Here is a 6020-nt window from a genome sequence, read left to right as displayed (position 1 = left end):
CGTCTCCCCACACTCGTCCAATCGGCGCCGGCTGCCGGGCCTCCCGACCAATGGGAGCACTGGTGGCGGCGAGGCGGGGCGAGGGTCGCGGCGCCGGCAGTCTTGCTTTGCGCACGGGCCGCGCGAGGGGCGGAGGGCGGGTCAGGGCTGCACTGGACGCGTAGGGTGGGTTCCGCAGCCGCGCGAGCTGAAGACCCCGGACGACCACCTGCGCCCGCCCGAGGACGCCGCACGCCGAGGGACCCGGGGACGCCAGTCTGGGCCGGGGGCCGCGCTGCGGAGCCGCCCACGTCGCGCTCCAGGTAGGCTCAGGCCGGGAACCGGGGTTGGGGCCGGGACCCGGGCTGCGGGCAGGGCAGGGCAGGGCAGGGCAGGGCTGGAGCGGGAGACGAGATCTGGGCGGGGGTCTGAGCCGGGGGTCCAGCCCAGCTCCGCCCCACTCTCACCACACCCACACCGCGGTGCGCGAGACACCGGACCGGCGGGGGCGGGTCCCTTTGTGCGCGGCCTCGGGTCCTGCCCGACCGGCCGTGCGCCCCTGTAGCTGCGGCCCAACTGAAGCCGTGTTCTCCCCGCTCGACCCGGCGCCTCAAGTCGGCGCCAAGCACCCACGGAAACTTTCCATTGGCGGAGGGGCCCGGGGGCCAGGAACTTTCCTGGGGCTGCACGCTGCCGGGAGACATTGGCACTGCCTGGCCAAGGGGATGTCCCCGTGTGGCGCTGCTCCCGCCGCCCAGAGGACAAGAGAGGGGACGCTGCCCGGGGTCCGTGCCTGGAGCCCCCCCAGTGGATCCCCCTCCCTCGCTACCCTTGAGTCCAGTCGGTGGGACCCCAGGCTCCTGGATGAGGCTCGTTCCCCTCACTCGGAGCGGGACTCAGCCCAGGTTTGCTGCAGTGTTGCCCCGAGCCGGCAGACAGCGGGAGCTCCCCAGATTTTCTATTTCAATCTCAATTAAATATTGGTTATCATAACGTGTCACCGTTTTTAATCTCTGCATAGTGTGTCAGAGTGAAAACGGAGCTCGGGGACTCCCACTCGCCTTTCCTTTAGACCAAGGCATATTTAGGAACAACAACAACAAAAAAGAAATGCCCTGATGGTTTCATTCTTTAGGATAGATTTTTCATAACACCTCATCTCCTTGTCACTCAGTCACCGTGCAGGGCACATTCCAGATCGGGATTTATGAACCGGGGGTGGGGGTGGGGATTGTTGGATGGTGAACAGCAGTCTCCCCGATGAGGACACGCACCATGGCTGTGCTGGAAGCCTTTTCCCTATGACTCCCTCTACCTCCACTCTCAGGTCCAGGCTCCCAGAGGTCTGCCCATCCCAAGCAGATCCCACCTGTCCTGTGCTTAGTGTATCTAGACGTGGGACAGTGTTAGACCCGCAACCAGTCAGTTTCTGAGCAGGTGGTCTGAACTTGGGGTTCGGCCACAGTATGTCGGAATTTGTGCTGTCCCCCAGCCTTGCCCTGCTCCACCCACAGTACCCTGTCTGTCCCGTTGCTCTGTGCCCTCAAGTATGAGGTCCACCCACCCCCAGCACAGGGCTGTGCATGGAGCATTTCTGATGTTCAGGACTCTAGTCCTGGCCTGGAAGGAGGTCACATGCCAGCCTCCTCCCCCCCAGCCATGGGCAACAGTGCCTGCTGATCAGGTGCCTCCTGGGTGGACTGGGCAGCCCTCAGTCCTGATAGATTAGAGCTGTCTCCCACCCCCAATCTGGCCTGCATGTTTCCTCCCTCAGATCTCAGTCTCAGGGTCCCTCTGCATCTCCCAGCTTCTGTGGGGTGGGGCTGCATCTCTGTCCTTGTTTGTGTTGCACTTCAGGGTGAGTTCACTGCATCTCCTTCACCCCAAGAGACAAGTCTGGGGACTCTGAGCAGTGGGACCCTGAGCCTCCAAAAGGAACCAAGAACCGTAGCACAGCTGGGGTGGGGACCCAGGTACATCAGAGCCCTGGCCAGCTCCTAGTGTGTGCCCAGGAACCTGGCGGGGGGCCTCAGTGGGCGGAGAGAGGGAGGGCAGGCGGGCTGGGTTGAGGATCCTGGGGGCAAGTGCTGCAGGATGCCATGGAGGCTACAAGGGGTCCTGGGACCTTCAAGACAAGAACTAGGCCTTAGCCTCCCTGCAGGAGTCCCAGAGTCAGTAACCTGGGAAACTCAGGTTAGCATCCCTCCTGGGGCTTCCAACTGGAGGGGTGCACAGCGTGGCCTATTTCATAGGTCAGGAGGAGGAGCCAGAGCTGATGCACTGCTACATCACCCAGTGGGCCTCCGCCCCCTCCGCTGCAGTAGGTGTGTGTGTCAGGCCCAGCCTTCACCACTGCTCCAGTGGTCCCTGAGGGGCCAGTGGCCTGTAGAAAAGTAGCTGCAAGTTGAGTGAGGCCACCAGAGGGCGCCCAGGACTGCCATGCCCCTCAAGACTGGCTCCACCCAGCCTCCTGCAGCAGTTGGGGATCCTTTGCCGGGCATCCACTGGGGGGGCCAGAACTCTGCTTCCACCAGGCCCCTGTCCAGGGTGGGGAGCTGGAGAGGGGCAAGGATCCCTGGGCCAAGGCCCTCCAGTGCCTGATTGCCTGACCACCCGCAGCAGAGGGAGACCCGAGGGCTGGTGGCCAGGTGGTTGAGCTCAGGCTCCAGCAAGGACAGTGGAGGAGGTTCCTCAGGCACCTCCCTGGTTCCCAAAGGTCCAGGCAAGGTCTCTGAGTCAGCCACTCAGTACAGGGCTGTGCCTCTGCCTCAGTGTCCTCTAAAACAGAAGAGTGCAGCTAGGGTGGCATCTTTTCAAGATGGACACAGAGTAGCCTGGAAGGGCATGTCAGCATTCACCATGGAGCAGGACTCAAGGCTCAAGTGCAGAGGGAGCTCTCAGGCAGGCCTGCCTGGCCCTCAACTGAGCTCCTCACTGCCCACCATGGCCCCAACCTACCTGTCCAGAGCACCCAGCCCTGGCCTCATCCTCCCTCCAGGCTTAGTAGGTGCCCACGGGGGCTGCCTTGTGCCATCTAAAATCTGTGCATGCCTGCTGTTCTGGCTCATGTAGCCCTTGCTGAAACCTCCTGTCTCAGGCCTTTCCAAGCCTGGGGGTGGTGGCTCCCTTGGCCCCAAGGCTACTGATGCAGGGTCCTTGGCCAGGCAGGGGACCCTTGAGCCTGCAGACTGGCTCTGAGGTGATGCCGAGAAGGGGTCCTAGGACGGGCCCCCACCCTCTGGGCGCAGATCCCATCACTGGTTCTTCCTTCATATCTCAGGCCTGTCTGTCTGTCCATCTACTGCCCCAGGGCTGTTATCATGCTCTGCCCCCACCCCAACCTACATAGTGCTACTGAGACAAGGTGCCCTGGGGCCACAGACCCTGCCTCAGGTCACCACCACCCTGCATCCCCCAGACCTTCCCAGTCTCCCTGCTCCCACCCTCCTACTCCAAGAAGCCCACTCAGCCTCTTCCCACTGCAGCTCTGCAGATACCCTCCCACCCCCATTGGCATTGACTCTCAGGTCTCCAGCATCCATGCAGTTCCCAGCCTGCTGAAATCCCACAAGGCAGGAGCCACGTTCTTCCATGGCTGGGTGGGTGAGTGGGGAGTCTTAGGGGCAGGAAGACCCAGCATCCCCATCTGTAAATGATGTCCTGGGCTGATTCCAGGCACTCCAGTGAGAGTCACTGAGGTGATGGGGCACAGCCAGTACTGGGGAGAGGCTGGCGGTTATCAAGACCGCTAACAATGGCACACAGGGCCCTGTGGGACAAGAGCCATGTGAATGTTTAAGCCAAAAGCAGAGGAGCCCCAGAAACATCACATTCTGAGCAAAAGCTGATTCCTGTGCCTTAGACCCCAGAGTGGCAGCTGCTGTGGGTGGATGGGGAGGGTGCAGTGGGCGGGGCACTCCCAACCACGCCTCCCCTCCCAGGCATTCATGTGTGCACATGCACACACACACTGCACACACGCACATACCTGGCTCAGGCAGTTCCTCCTTGCCGCTGGCCCCAGCCTCCTGATCTCCCCCATGATCCCACCCTGACTTGAGCCCCTCCCTGTAATGAAGGGGCTGCTGTGAGGCAGAGAGACCCATTCTCAGGCCCCTAGATGGGCCACGTCCAGAGGCCCAGTTGGACAGGGGCTTGGAACAACCTGGAAAACGCTATAGGGCCCAGGGGAGAAAGCATCCATCACTGATCCCCTGGAAATGGTCTTCCCAGCCTTGGCCCAAACCCTTCTGCCTATCTGTACTGCTGTGTTTTCCATTTTTGTGACACAAACATTTGGGCAATGTCCTTAGGCCATTGGCTGAGACAGGAAGCTGTATGGTCCTGAGTCCGGGACTGGGAGGCTGGCTGCTGGCCTAGGAGGGATGTGAGTTGGACTGGCCTCTAGGAGCCTCAGGAGAGGCAGGTGGCCTGTCCTCAGGGCAGGTGAGGGCAGACGCCTGGGGCCATGACCCCTGCACGGCCCCTGGGAGCTGGTGTGGGGTTTATCACCAAGGAGCATACCCAGCCTCCTGGAAGGGTAAGATGTTTCATCAGCTCACAGCTCTGCCCCATCAGGGTTTTGAAGGGTGGTCCACAGCATTGGAACTAGAGGAGGGACTGTGGCAGCTGGTGCAGACTGCAGGCGTGACAGTCCCCATGGGCTGGGACGGGGGAGCCACCCGGTGTGTGGTGTCTGTCCATGCTGGAGTACCACAGGCATCCGCAGTCAGGAGTCTGGCCTCAATCAGAAGGGACTTAGCCCTGCCCATTGGCCTCACCAGGTACTCTCTGGTTCCCTGCAGGACAAGGAGCTGGCAGGATGGGTGTCTGGTCATGCTGATCTCCCCTCGGGACAGGTAGGTGACCTGGCTTGGCCTAGGGACGTCCCCTCCTCACACAGATGTTGGGCCAGGCGGGTGTGGTTGACAGTGGGGTGGACTGTGGCCCTGAGGGGTGTGTGCTTCTGGTCAGCCTCACCCTGGGTAGGCACAGCACCCTGGGCTGGACAGGGCTGAACACGGGGCCTCCTGCCACCCCGGCTGAAATTCACTGATGGCCTGGGTGTGTACACATGCCAGCTGGACATCTGGCTTGAGGGATGACCTGCAGAGGGGACGACCCACTAGGATGTCAGCTGGGACTCGTCTGTACCTTCCTTGACCTGAACACCCACCAGATGGTGGCTGGTACTGCGGCCAGCCAGCTTCCCTCTCAGTTCAGGCTGGTCCCTACTGCACCAGGGGTTCTGGGACCAGGAGGAGGGCACTGAGGCTGAAGGGGCTCTGTCTGAAAGGGCCAGACAGCACACGTTCAGTCCTGCCAGCCTGTATGGTCTTGGGCAGCCACCCTCATCCACCATTGTAGGGGAAGCTGGACTGCTGTGACCACAGCAAGGGTGCTGGGTGCTGGCCCTGAGGCATGGTATTCACCACGTATAGCGGAAATGGAGGCCAATGGGACCGCACTGGCCCTGGCCTCTCAGTCTGTGGCAGTGCCCGATTTCCAGGCTATGGTGGCTGTGCAGCACTTCCAGCCACTCTTGTTCCCCAGTACGGGGGCCCAGACCGTTGGAGACTTGGCTGACCCAGCCCTGTGGGTTCTCAGTGTCCCTGAGTGAGTGACCCATGTTGAGGCCCATAAGGCCAGGGAAAGGGGCAGAGGCCCACCCTTCCTGTTTGTTCCCCAGGACCTGGTTTGTGACACACTGCCAGCCGGGCCAGTGCGAGGACCAAGGAAGGTCTGGCCGGACATCTCAATGGCCAGGCTGCTGGGCTGCAGAGGGCTTCTGGACTGGTGAAGAGGCCCAGCCCATGTCCAAGGCTCACCAGGCCAGAGCACCAGGTGTTGCTGGTGGCACAGGGGACCTGGACCTAGAGCCCAGGGCCATGGGGGCAGGCCCCACCCCTCCCTTACCTCCTGGTAGGCACAGTGCCCCAGGTTGACAGGCCAGGTAGACACTGAATGGCAGATAATAGGGTCTGTGGGAGGCTCCCAGCCACCCTCACTTGCTATTCCTGCCCTTGTTCTTTTCCTGTTCC

At 61.7% G+C, this 6020-nt stretch overlaps 1 protein-coding gene across 11 annotated transcripts in view; it reads left to right on the top strand.

Annotated features, from left to right (window-relative positions):
• Positions 1-80: 80 nt before the first annotated feature.
• The window catches only part of ARVCF (ARVCF delta catenin family member), a 36150-nt gene continuing 30210 nt past the window's right edge, over positions 81-6020 (top strand). For 6 of the 11 annotated variants that reach the window (XR_014826118.1, XR_014826119.1, XM_021072783.2 and 3 more), the window contains exons 1-2: positions 81-302; positions 4785-4838. The gene's annotated coding sequence lies outside the window, so the exon portion shown is untranslated. The remainder of the gene's footprint in view (positions 303-4784; positions 4839-6020) is intronic. The other 5 variants (XR_014826120.1, XR_014826121.1, XM_084994141.1 and 2 more) reach the window with 1 other exon arrangement.

This window comes from Sus scrofa, chromosome 14 (genome assembly GCF_054392235.1).
Source record: "Sus scrofa isolate SSC_HxYL_T2T_F1_AM1 chromosome 14, Sscrofa_HxYL_maternal_Yorkshire_Landrace_v2.0, whole genome shotgun sequence".
Lineage (NCBI taxonomy): Eukaryota > Metazoa > Chordata > Mammalia > Artiodactyla > Suidae > Sus > Sus scrofa.
This window is presented reverse-complemented; position numbering and strand designations above follow the sequence as displayed.